General features: G+C 42.6%; 1 long non-coding RNA gene across 36 annotated transcripts; it reads right to left on the reverse strand.

The window, feature by feature from the left end:
* Positions 1 to 291: 291 nt before the first annotated feature.
* Positions 292 to 12,779, reverse strand: LOC123080416 (uncharacterized). 36 transcript variants are annotated; one of them, XR_006438402.1, is made up of 16 exons: positions 12,332 to 12,773; positions 9,302 to 9,854; positions 8,524 to 8,687; positions 8,289 to 8,406; positions 7,915 to 8,193; positions 7,758 to 7,805; positions 7,492 to 7,545; positions 6,490 to 6,547; positions 5,881 to 6,006; positions 5,621 to 5,799; positions 1,735 to 5,534; positions 1,144 to 1,173; positions 1,000 to 1,062; positions 816 to 901; positions 588 to 650; positions 292 to 519 (listed from the first exon to the last, which is right to left on the reverse strand). It is a non-coding gene; the product is annotated as an uncharacterized lncRNA (long non-coding RNA). The 36 variants fall into 36 exon arrangements; XR_006438398.1 differs by having other exon boundaries at positions 988 to 1,062; XR_006438413.1 differs by having other exon boundaries at positions 816 to 912; positions 988 to 1,062.
* Between the last annotated feature and the right edge of the window lie 524 nt (positions 12,780 to 13,303).

The following is a 13,303-nucleotide window of genomic DNA, read 5'->3' on the forward strand; positions in this document are numbered from 1 at the left end:
CGCACCCCCGCGTGGCTTCCACGCCGTGGCACCATGCGCGAGTACCGCGTCCAGGCCCAAGGAACCGGCCAGCGCCGCCCCGTCGCGCATGAGGAGGAGGAGGCCCCGCCGCCGCCGCCAGCGCGGGTCGAGCTTCGCCCGGCCGCACCCCTTGGCGGCGGCGAGGGGGTGAGAGTAGGGGGCTGGCTCTAGGGGCGGCGGAGATCGAGGGCCCTCCCCGTCGCCTCGCGGGGGCGGCGCGGGCAGAATAGCTCACATCAGTAAAATGGGTTTTGCGTTCTACCCTCTCCGTAAAGAAATATAAGATCACTATAAAGTAGTATCGTTTTCTGGCCCATCATTGCTAAGAATCACTGGCAGATAGAAGTACGCAATAATCAAGCTCCATAGAAAGCAAGTTGCATATCAGTGGCTACCGTGTGAAGCATTGCTCTACAAGAATTTCAAGAGGCAACGGTTGCCAGAGTTCAGGCTGCTGCCAGCTTCAATGAACTTCTTCAGAGCAGAAACATCAAAGTCCTGCAGAATGTAGCATCAAAGTAAGCTGAATACAGATAAATGAGTTGGCTTTCAAATTAGAGTGAAACCTTGTTGTGAACAACGAGTTCCTCCCATGGCTTGAACACAAGCACAAATGCACCCAAACTAATCTGCATGTCAGATAAAAATGTTAGGGTACATGAGCTGATAAAAATCAAAAGTACCACAAAATTAAACTCACAAAACTGACATTAAGCTTGCTAAAGCATCAAAGGTACAACTAAAAGAGCATTGGCAGTGACTGTAGTTACGAAAAATTCTAGAATGGAACCCACTGTGTCAATCTTGTTTGAAGCAAGCTGCTCTTCCTTGGGAATCCTCACCTGCTCCCTTAAAGGGGGGTTTCCTTATGTTCCATATCCTGAAATAGAACTAAAAAGTTCATTAGATTTAGTGCGCGTGGAACCTGGCAGTGTTTTATCAAAGACAGAAGATTGCATTAGGCACTTGAGCAGAAACCGATGCAATTAATCAGGTGTTGGCGCGGCAGAGTCTTTTTAGTCACGAGACCATTTAGAGAAGCTAATAGGCACATGGATAGCTCCATCAAGCTCTTGTACGTAGAAGGTGAAAAACAATGTACGTGCTTCACAGGACTTCTACCTGCCAATGAATGACTGACTGAATGTGGATCTGAAACAAAAAACATACACTATTACAAAGATAAATGGCACTGCCGTGCGCAATATAGTTCCTGAACTATTAGCATAGAGCAATGTTTTATTAGGAGACGAATCAATCAAATCATGGAAGGGCATCGTAAGAAACAATTCCTGAGATATTAACAGAGAGGCCAATGGAAGCTATAACAGATGGAGTGAAGGACCATCCCTATTCTAATACAAAACCCCAAAACACAAGGGCATTGTAATTTTAGGTTCAAATTCCAAGCCAAATACAAATAACTATTCTAAAAATGCAACTAACCAAAATGAATGGTTGTTATAGTTGCAAATTGTGGTAGAGACTAAAATACTACTAGGTGTGTTGCATCTTATAAATAAATAAGAAAAGGTATTGCACAATTCATGAACGCTTTGTAAATGGAATTTGATTTCCTTCTGCACCTTCTTTTGAGCTATGAATGGGATACCACAGCTACACATCTGGTTAGACCAAATGTTATTTTCATTTTAATTTTTGCCTAAATAATAAACATACTGCACAATTCATCAACACCAGTCTGTTTCAAACCTGAATTTGATCTCTTTATTGACTTTCAGGAGCGTTGAGACACCATCAGTGCCACCAGTGGTCATGATTGAAGTCAAAAGACAAATAAGAATGGAGTTATCTGTAAAATGGATGAAAGGTAGTACTTCACACAAGCCTAGCATGCGGGGATCACATCGGAGTAACCAACTTCATTCAGGGCGTCATACAAATAATATAGTTACTCCAAAAAATGAACGATAAATAGCATTGCATAGTGAAAATTTGCGGGGCACGATGGTTACTACAGCTCACAAGCATATAATTGCAGATAAAACTACACTGCTACTGAGACAAGCTACTGGGAAACTAAGGGAAAACATATTTCTCACTAGAAAAAAGTCTGTATATGACAAGCTCGGATAACTGATGAACTATACTGTTTTTAGAAGGTCATCAGGATTTCAATATTTTGTGCGTTCTTTCCTCCCTTTTTCTTAACTTTATGGTACAGTAACAAAGGCCCACTTTTCTTAAAGCCAAATTGTGATTCGGAGAAAATCAAAACAAGTACATACCATTTCAGGAAAATGTTTTTCCTTTTCTTCAGAAAAGACGTACTGAAGATAAGTTACAGGCATATGACGAAGGATAGGTGTTAACATGCTTGACTATTGGTGCTTACTTTCACATATGTATAAAGCAGGCAGATCACCATTGATCGACTGCTTGTACTGTTATAACGACTGAAAGCCCTGAAATTCTGATAAGCTGCATTTTCAGCATTGATTGATGCTGTGCAAATTCATACGAGGCAGGGGAGAAGAAGTGGCAGGTGCATAGGTGTGAGGCCCCCATATTGATTTTGTGTATCTATTGGTTTCCCTAACTCAGTAAAACATCATGGAAACCAAGTTTCCCTTGCTAAGAACCACTTCACAATTCCATTTGGCCAGTAAAAGCCATTAACCACATGGCTATGACAGCAAGTGTATGGGTGTATTTGTCAGTAGTTTGCAAATTACTTAAATTAGTCAGCATTTTTGGCTGGACAAACATTTTTGCGAAAATAATAATTATACTAGACTAAAAAAACGATCAGGAGGAATTTTCTTAGTTTATTTTTTATCTCTACAATATTATTTTCAATTTTCTTAGTGTATTGAAGATACAGACAGAGAAGCAGCGCCCAAAAAAGAGTGTGGTGATAAATGGGGTGTTGGTCACAAATGCCCAAAGACCATTCCTCCGTACGTCTTCCCTTAGGCCCTATGGGCGGCAGCCAAGTAGAATTAATATAGCAGTGCTTGGATCCACGGCTTCGTAGGCAATATGAGATAAAGCTGACTAAGAGAAAGAAGCGTATCATCCAGTTGTTTCCGTTCCTAGGTCTTGAACCGTAGCAGATCAAGCATTGATCTGATGGATCAAATGCTTTCGGATGAACTACTCGATCAAGGGCTTATTAAGAAAAGTAAGGAAGGGACGCTATCTACCATGTAGTGGTTACTTTTTACCTACTATCTACTCCACCAATATATCCAATACTTGGACTCCTCGAGAAAGGACTTCTCTCCTTGAAGAGACCAAACTAGTCTAGTGGCCGGATGAAAAGGATGGGACTAACTATGTTCGAAAGACTTGATAAATAACATCAGTTTTTGACTTTGGTACAACATTGTCTTACATATGAAAGCCGGTGTAGTATCCTGACAGCTCTGGTCTAAGATAGACACATAGCTTGTCGACCACAAACAAAGTCCTAGAGATAGTCTCCCTTGCATAAGGATGAGATCGAGAGACAGGGTTCTTAAATGCTATAGTCAGGAGTGATTCAAACATGCAACACCTTTTATACAATAAATATCTACACAGACAAGCTTAACACCCACTGATGATACACACCGGGATGGCTTCTTTCTGGGTCTCCCACTTGGCAGGCTCCCACCAAATCCAAAAGTAAGAAGTGGTTCAGGGGTTTCCATTTACAACGTCAGTTTCTTTGAAAATAGGGATAAGTATATTTTTCGTCCTCGAACTCTTCCGAGAGTTTAGAAATCGTCCCTCAACTCCAAACCGGATAGTTTTCGTCCCTCAACTATCAAAACCGAATAGTTTTCGTCCCTCGTGCCGCTTCGGGCGGTTTTAGTACGCGGTGAACAGTAAAATCGGAAAAAATAGCAAAAAAATTATAAAAAATCTGCAAATTTTACAGCATCGAAGATACTCTGGTGCGCAAGACCCGTGCAAAATTTCATGGTGTTTCGACATTCGAGCAGCTCACGGCAAACAAAAAACTACAAATATATACGTCGGTGAATAGTAAATTCAAAAAAATAGCAAACAAAATCAAAACAGTATGAATTTTTTTTGGCATGAAAGAGGCTTGGGTGTGCAACGTGCGTGCAAATTTTCGTGGTGTTTGGGCATTGTACGAACTCGTGGCAAAAAAACAAAATTTGGCTCAAATTTAATTTTTTGAAAAAGTGCGCTATTTTTTTTTTGGCTAGAGCTCCTCATATGTCATTTGATCACGAAATTTTGCACGCATCTTACGTACCTGAGCATCTTTGATGCCAAAAAGTTTCATAAATTTTTTATTTTTTTCTATTTTTTGAATTTACTGTTCACCGATGTACATATTTACAGTTTTTGTTTGCCGTGAGCTGCTCGAATGTTGGAACACCACGAAATTTTGCACGGGTCTTGCGCACCAGAGTATCTTCGATGCTGTAAAATTTCAGATTTTTTTTTGCTATTTTTTATATTTTACTGTTCACCGAGTTACTGTTCACCACGTACTAAAACCAGCCGAAGCGGCACGAGGGACGAAAACTATCCGGTTTTGATAGTTGAGGGACGAAGACTATCCGGTTTGGAGTTGAGGGACGATTTCTAAACTCTTGGAAGAGTTTGAGGACGAAAAATATACTTATCCCTTCAAAATAATGGGACTAGAAAGTAAAACATCAGATGAGTTGGCACCCATTTGTTCACATCTTTCTGGAAAAGGAGATACCTTGCTCCTTCCCAGGCCTGCATATGAAGAATGGGGTCGACCAATCTTTCTAGCTGCATAGCGTAGGGATTCTACTCTATGGGTGGGTAAGTCTTATAAGCGAAGAGTTCACCAAGGTGATCGCTTCTCCAATTGTTCTATCTTTACTAAGACTAGATGATCCGTTGCGCTAATGGCGCAAAGGCCGAGTGTAAGCTAATTATTGTAAGAGCATGCATTAACATATTGTTATTCGAAAAGAATAGCTCATTCTATACGCAGTAAGTACATAAGATTGAAAATGATGCAATAAGTCATGTAGGAAAGGACTCTTTTGATCTATTTAGATTGGATAGACAATCATGCAGAGGCCTTTGGATGTGCACTTAAAGGTGAAAGCATATATTTCTTCCATCAAGGTTGTTTCAAAAGCATACCACATAGCAGTCTAAGCGGCAAATAACCGATAGCTAAATGCACAGGATGGTCTTAGGGGATTACGTAAGATCCAAAAGGATGATAAACACGGAAGTCTTGATACGCATCTGTACTAATACTAAGTTATATAACAAGGGGCTCTTGCAACTTGCTTATATTGAGTAGACGATCAGGCAGAGTCCCTTAGAAGTGCATTTGAAGGCGAAAGCATATACTCACCCTTCGTTCATGTGTGCCTAACGGAAGAAGTCGCTCCAGCCTTTAGTGATGGTGGCCCTTTTGTCAACACCCTTGATAAAGCGGGTCGTGACAGCGTAGTTCCGTCTCCAATAGTGATTGGCAGTTTACCATGGTCAGCATCCATGTGTGGGAAAAGGGAACCCGTATAAAAGGGAACGCTAAAGTACTGAAAATAACAGTAAAGGTTAGTCACTATAACATTTTCTACCATGCTATTATATGAAACCGGATAGAGTAATTGCAAAGGATTACCATTCTTTTGCCTTCTGTTGCAAATGTTTCTGTCATGTGGCACACATAGTAGTTATCAGGCGTGGTGGTGCTGCAGATGATCTTTCACAGTGTACGAACATTATGGTTGTAGAGCTTAACTGTGTTGCCCCACACAATGTGGTGACTAAACTCATCTAAGTAGTGGATGCAAGGCTCACCTATGTTAAGTTGTACAAAGTTATATCTTTTAGCAATTGTTGCGAGAGTTGATGGAATGAGAAGAGTAATGTAGCTCTTACCACGGAGAATGTACTTTCTAGGCTTTACATGAATTTTCTTGCCTTTGAACTTTTGGATTGAGTTTGCTTAGCGTGGGCGATGGATATACTCGTATGGCTTATTGTGCTTCTGACACAGTGGTTCGTCTGTGTTGGTAGATAAGGAGATCATGGTAAGAGTTTGCAATAGCAAATAGAGGACAACATAAACAAACAGAGGAGCTAATTAGCTTGTGTGTACTCGTGAAAGGTAGAAAGATTATCTATTGTATATGGTCAGTGGGAAGCAGGGGCTAATTAGCTTGTGTGTACTCGTGAAAGGTAGAAAGATTATCTATTGTATATGGTCAGTGGGAAGCAGTAAGCAGTGCTTGTACATGTAACAGCAAATAAATCAGAGCATTAATGAATAGCAAACAGCTTGTACATGTAACAGCAAATAAATCAGAGCATTAATGAATAGCAAACAGAACACCTACTGGACCTGAAAGAAGTTTGTTTTATTACATACTTGATCAACTTGCATGCATGAGTGATAAAAAAAGACTGATCAAATAGCATGCATTAGTGAAGAAGAAGAAACATTCTTTGCGATGTACAATCAATCATAAGTATGTTTTTCAGAATTACCATGGGTAATCGGGCTGGTATCACTGGTTGTGTCTACCTCTTGTTTAACAGCTGTCATCTGGAAAGTAGTAGAATAATTAAGTTGATTTATCTGACTGGTTTTAGCTGGGATGATTAACAGTGATGCATGTGTCTTAATATGGTGAGACTTCATAGGCCATTGGTGGTAAAAGATGCTCATTATATTTCATAAATAATCCTAATCCTCAAAAAAAAATTATTACTTCACGTGAGAGGTGAAGTATATCGCTCAATGCCAGAGCCACCAGCCTCGCCGTCATTGGCGGTGGGTGAAATCGATGGCATCCGATCGAACCCAGTAGGCGGCGGATCTCTCTGGCCTCATCTTCAAGGTCTGTGAAGAGCACAACGCACTCGGCGTTGCGGATGAAGATCTCATGGTGCTTGACCGTGCGAGTGCTCTTCATGGACTCGAAGATTGCCCAGTTCTCGAAGACGATATTCAGTGAGACAAAAAACTGTATTGGAATAATCAGGATGGGATAGTGCTTTTAAGCACTATATCAAGAACCAGAGCCATGGCAAAAATTATGGTGATTTCATATGTAAATAAACCTGAAAAAGTAGCAAGATGACTCAGACCGAAAAACAAATCTCTTGACAGTGCACTCTGGCAAGTGCTGCAGAAATGGATAAAACCCAGTCACAGTCTCTACTCTATACCAACGTTTCCTGTAGGCTGGGTGTAGTATACAGATTTTGGGAGCTATAGTGTCTTTCAGCATAGCATCTAAAATAATCCTTGGTGGAATGTGTACAGTATCCATTAGGAAATCCTAAGATGATCTTGTAAGTGTTAGATTATCGCTCATAAAAAAGGCTATATAAGGTTAACATGTACATGCTATTTATCTCTTATAATATCTATCTTTGCAAAGGAAAAAAATGTAGAATAAAACCAAATATCATCTATGGAATAAAAACTTTCTGGGAAATTATAGTAGATCCTAAACAAAAAGAAAATACAAAATAGAAAGGTACTTTGACATGGCCTTCCATCAGTGTATTCATTTGTCTTCTATTGATCACCCACACCTGAAATGAAAATAAAAGGATGGCTTCTCATTTTGGTCTAAAAAATTAGATCAACAAATGATAAATGAAAATTCATGTTAATAATTTTGTAACTGCAATAAATATGGCATCAGGACCAAAAGATGCTCAAATATTATCAATGCCTAAACTGTAGTAGCATGCAGATATAACATCCTTTTTGTCTCATAAACCAAAGGAAGTTCAGAATATACCATCTTAAATCGGTGTGAGCGCCTTGGCTTGCACCTAGTTGACCTAAGCTACAAATGCAATACAGGTCAATACTCTGATTTCATTGATCCTACTTTGCACAGGTCAATACCGAAGGAACCAAATCAGTCAATAGAGATACTCTGAAGAAATGCTTACCATATTTTTACAGAGATGCAGAGGGAGAGGGAGCGGGAGAGGGTCTGAGTCTGATGGTGTAGAAGAAGCCGGAGAGGAAGACGACCATGCGGTCTGCGCCTGCCGAGAAGAGGCGATTGGTGTCGTTCATGGCGCCGCCGAAGTGGTTATCAAGGGCAGAGAGGATGGGAATCTCGGCGTCCGCGGCGTGGGGGTGCAGCGGCGGCCACCTCGTCCTCTCCACGAAAGCTTCATGTCCTCGTCCATCTCTCCAGTGTGGTGGTGCCCATGCCTCTCCTGCTGAGAGTTGAGGAGCGGCGAAAGCCTGGGTTAGGAGCAGCTATGGCAAGAGCACAACGGGGTAAGATAAACGGGGAAGGAGAAGGTCGATGTACCTCTTCAAGGAGCGAAGGAGAGGGGCTTGAGTAGCAGGCTGCACCCTTCCTGACGAAGAAAGAACGCCGGCCGGTCGACCGACGGCGCTCCTCGCACACGCTTCTGCACCTGCCGCTCCTGGGTCGAGCCGGCAGGTTCAGCAGGAAAAATAGTTGAAGGATGCAATAAATGGCATCTCAAATTTTGTAGCCCACGAACAAACATACATTTAGGTAAAAAGAATTGAACACATACCTCAAAGGGAAGCATGACGAACAGTGATGTTATCATGGGAAATATGCAAAGAGCATCAGGGGTCGTTAGATCTGTAAGCCATGGAGCTCCAGCCCCTTTTAAAAATGGAACTTTCTCAACCACGTTTGATATCTAGAAGCATGACAGAAAATTGAAATGCCTGCCTGAAATTATGAATTGAATGCTTTAGGTTTGAAAGAGAAGGAAATCACAGTTCAAAACCTCTGCACGAAAATAACCCTTGCATACACCAGTACAACAATGAAATACCAACATGTGCTCAGTTTCAGGAGCCAGCCAACAAGTTAACCCAAAGCTGAAGCGATTAGCATCTTGTAGAACGATGGGCAAATATATACTAAGATATATACACGATGGTTGCTTTCTTGATACTTTCTTTTCCTCAGTTTACCTCTTGAATAATGACAGGCTATGATTTACTATTTGAAGTGAACAGGTTTTTCAGCAGGATCATGGGCAAATAAAACTAATTTCTTACATAGATCAGGCCTATTGCCCAATTAGTGCAGCCAAGTGATAAAAGTTGGAACTTGGAAGTGTAATGTTTTCCCTATAGTACATGACAGTTTTGATGATCACGGTCCTTACAGCCGTATTATACACCATTAAAACTGAAAATTACCATTCGGTTTTGTTCTGAAGAAGATTGCAGTGCAACTGTTGATTCTAAATTTTCAGAATGTCTAACAAAAGTGCCAAAAAAGTAAGATTAAGCAGTTGGCTATTTTATTCATTAAATGTCGGAGAGAGTCTGTACCTGAGATTTGGACCATGATAAATCAAGAACATCAGCGGCGTGCCCCAGGGGCGAGCAAAATGGCTTATCTCTGAACCCAAACACGCACTCGGGGTCTCGGGCACAACCAGATGATCAGAACCGACAGACTTGCTGCTGCTCTGCACCCGTGGCCTCCTCTTCTTCTCCACATATCCCTTGTCTGCACTGCTGAGCGGCGACATTGCCACCACCACGATCCATTTCCAGCAACTGCCACAAACGGGCTGCCTCCGCCACCACTCTCCTTTGAAACCGCACCTTCCCCGAGCAGCTCCCCCTTTCTCTCACCCTCGGAGACCTCCCAGACATGGATCACACGGTCCTCGCCGGCGCTCGCAAGGTACCGTCCAGCCAAGCTGAAGTTAATGCACCATACAGAGCCAGAGTGCGTGGCCAACTCCTGTGTCATGAACATGCCAGTGAGCTTCTTGCACGTCTTCCCATACTGCCGCACCTTGACCCTGTCGGCACTGCGCATGCTGCAGCCGTCGAGGCTGTCGTCGGTGGCGGAGCTGAGGCGCCATGCCTCCCTCTGAAAGGCATAAATCCATCAAGCTGTTACATTGCGAGCTTTCAAAAGTGTGTATTTTACTTGTATTTATGAGATAAATATATTAAATAATATTGCAAGCTAACAAAAAAGCAATGCATGGTAGAAACTGAGATCGGTCTGTAAATAAGGAGACATATCATGATTGGCTTTTTAATGGTGTTCATTTCCTGAACATATTTGTGAGATCTTATATTCAGTAGTGTAGTTTTAAAGTAAAAAATATCATAAGCACAATTCCAGATTATAAAAAAGTGTCCTAATTTGGATTAAGTTGATTTGGTTGACTTTACAAAATGTTAGAGCATAGGTACCATTTTTAGCAAAATAACATACCTCCAAATAGTAACTATCATGCAAGTAATATCGGGTTGATTAATCACTCTGGTGCTAATGTCATTCGAGCATAATGTATCTTCAGGTTTCTAACCAACCCTTAGGACCTAGGCAGGGTGTCATGTTAATCGCGAGCTCAGTAGCATCACAGAGAAACCTCACTCTACTAAAGCACATAATAAGGATGCTATCTAGCCGAGGTGACAGTGTTACCAATTGCCATGGCCAAGCAGGACATCGAACATATAAACCATCCTAGACTACCCGCTCATCTGGAGGCATCGCTGGCGCGCGTCGGTTTTGACCACCCGATCGGGTCAGCCGTCCTCTTTTTTTCACTTTTGTTCCTGATTCTGGAGAGGATGGCAGGTGGGGCTCGATAGACGTGGGGCCGCGGAGTCAACGTGAGTTTACTTCATATCCATTGAGACGTTGACCAAAGAGGCCCTACATATATATCATGTACCTTGCTCCTCAAAAATAACAACTCTGTCCTGAGGGGAAAACATTTAGGGATTTATTTATAGACTTCCATTTTCAGGTTTGAAACAATAATTAACACACAGGTGGCCAGTATATCTTTCTTATTTTTACCACAAGCTATTTTACTAATTCAATTTTCAACAATAACACTAACCAGAGGTACGTACAAATGAGCTAGAAATTCCTAGAGCGACCAAAATGAATAGAAACAGGAGTGGAGGTAATGGTGAAAAGCTTCCATTATTTTACGTTGCCATTGTAACCTTAAAATATTGTAACTCTGTACTCATTAGTCTGAGTCCAGTTTAGTTTGTAGCTTGAGACCAATGTGCAGGTCAGAAATAGTAGGTGGATGCTTTAAGCTTCATCTATATAATTAACATTCAATTAATCTGGTAGAAAGTGCTCATTGAGTGCTTAAGACAGATAACCGTTGCCCTGGATCATAAGCAAAGTTGCTCTTTGTAGGTGCCTATCAAATCATAAATAAATTAAGCATGAGATTTAGGTCATCTGAGTTGGTTAGAGGAAGGGCGAACTTCCTCTTTCGTATATTTGTTTATTTTGATATAGAATATACACACCTATGGGTGCAAAATCTTGGTTAGAAGAAAAAAATTGATTAGCAAAAGACAGGGGAAAAAACAGAAACCATGGCAGAAAATGGAAACCTTCGAAGAAGAGGCCAAACAACCAAAATAACTATACAGCTACCTTACAACCATTACTGAACCAGTCTGGAGTGATAAGATTCACAGTAGAACAGTTAGCATTTTTCATCATCAGGGACCTCAACTCTGACTCGGTCAAATGAATTAGGTTGCCGTGTGTTACATGTGTAATCCTTCGGTGTAAATTACTCTACATCTATACCTAATCCCTGCTTGAAGGGTCATCCACAGATCACAGCAAAGGAAATGTGTGCAGCAACTTGACAAATTTGTTTTTGCCCTTTTTTCTTGTCCATTTCAGAAATGAGAGGTCCTAAATGTGTCTGCAGCTATATTATTCATAGACGAGAGAAGTCAGGGTTGCAACATATGCACAGTGTGTCCTTTGTATCCTAGCTCTGATAATGAGGCTCACAGTTGACCCGAGATTAAAGCTCAGGCCTACCGGAAAACTGCGCAAAACGACAGTGATCAGCGACCGATGTGTGTGTGCTAACAGCAGCCCGGTGCGTGCCTAATCTCCAATATTCTGATGTCCACAGCCCGGTGCGTGCCTAATCTCCAATATTCTGATGTCCACAGCCCGGTGCGTGCCTAATCTCCAATATTCTGATGTCCACCTTGTAGCTGCAAGTTCATTTCGTCGGTCCAGTCCAGGGAGTTGTTGCTTTCAGGCTTTGCATGCCATGCAATTCCGCAAGTACAATGCTGATATCTGAAAGGGATCATTCAGCTCCGTCCCCTGATCCTTTGCATCAAAAGGTTTTTGCTTTACAAAATGCACTTCTGCAATCCGAGTCATGATGCAAATCAATCTATACAATGTGCATTGGCAAAGATCAAATCAAGCAGGTGGGGTTACGGCAGCGCCACCCTCTCCTCAACTGAGACTTCGCCACAAGCCGGATGGTGGGATTACGACAGCAGGGAAGCAGAGGAGGGAGCCAGGAAGGGGATGTCAGAAATTACCTTTGCCATGAGGAGTCACAGGTCATCCTCGTCACCTATCCCGCTCCGTCACCACTGCCCAACCTCGTTCCTCTTTGCTGCAACATCATCGATCCACCCCTCCCTTGTCGCGGATCTCGGATGCGGAGCTGGGATGGGGGCTCCACCGTGGACTGGGAAGGGCTCCAGGAGCGATGTTTCGGGCGAGATGGGGAGGCAGGGAAGAGGCGGCGGCTGTCCTCTTCGCCACAAGCCGGATGGTGGGATTACGACAGCAGGGCTCCGGAGTAGGCGAAGCGGGCGGCGGGGAGGGAGAGCGGGAGCGGGAGCGGGGCGGCGGCGAGAGAGGGGAGGGGATGGAGATGGAGTGGCGGCCGGTTGAGACGAGGGAACGGGGATGGAGGAGAAAGCCCTCGCGTGGTGCGGTGCGCCCTCGCTGTTTTTCTTTCCCAAGCGCAGCGCGGTACGGTGGTTTTATCCCCTCGCGTGGTGCGGTGCGCTCGAGCCACCGTTGTGTCTAGCGACTCCTTCATCCTTTATAGGTTCAATAATTCACATTTCAACCAAGGAGGTTGATGAGACGAGTCCCCCAATACAAATCGTATCAATGCCTACAAAAAATAAAGAGATTAGACATTTATCTGATTGATTGGCCAAGCCAATCCCTATACCCAGACCGTAGAGACAAGGAATAACAGAAGTAATTATCACCCAACCCTTGCACGTGTTTTCTGCTAACCTATAAATAATAACAACTAACTAAGCACTTCAGGCACAGAAGATTCGAGAAGACTCGAGTCTCATGGATTGCAAATAGCACTAAGAGAAAAAAGCTCATAGTTCTTGAAGGAACTAAACGGTAGGTTATCAAACCTTTCTTGTTTGATTTGGAAGTGCCTTTTCACCAAAGAAGTGGAATCGAGACCTCGGGCACAATTCCAGCCAGCGCAAGTAATAGTTGAAGCAGCTGCTAAGTGAAGTTTCACATGCATG

Source organism: Triticum aestivum, chromosome 3D (assembly GCF_018294505.1).
Source record: "Triticum aestivum cultivar Chinese Spring chromosome 3D, IWGSC CS RefSeq v2.1, whole genome shotgun sequence".
NCBI classification, from domain to species: domain Eukaryota; kingdom Viridiplantae; phylum Streptophyta; class Magnoliopsida; order Poales; family Poaceae; genus Triticum; species Triticum aestivum.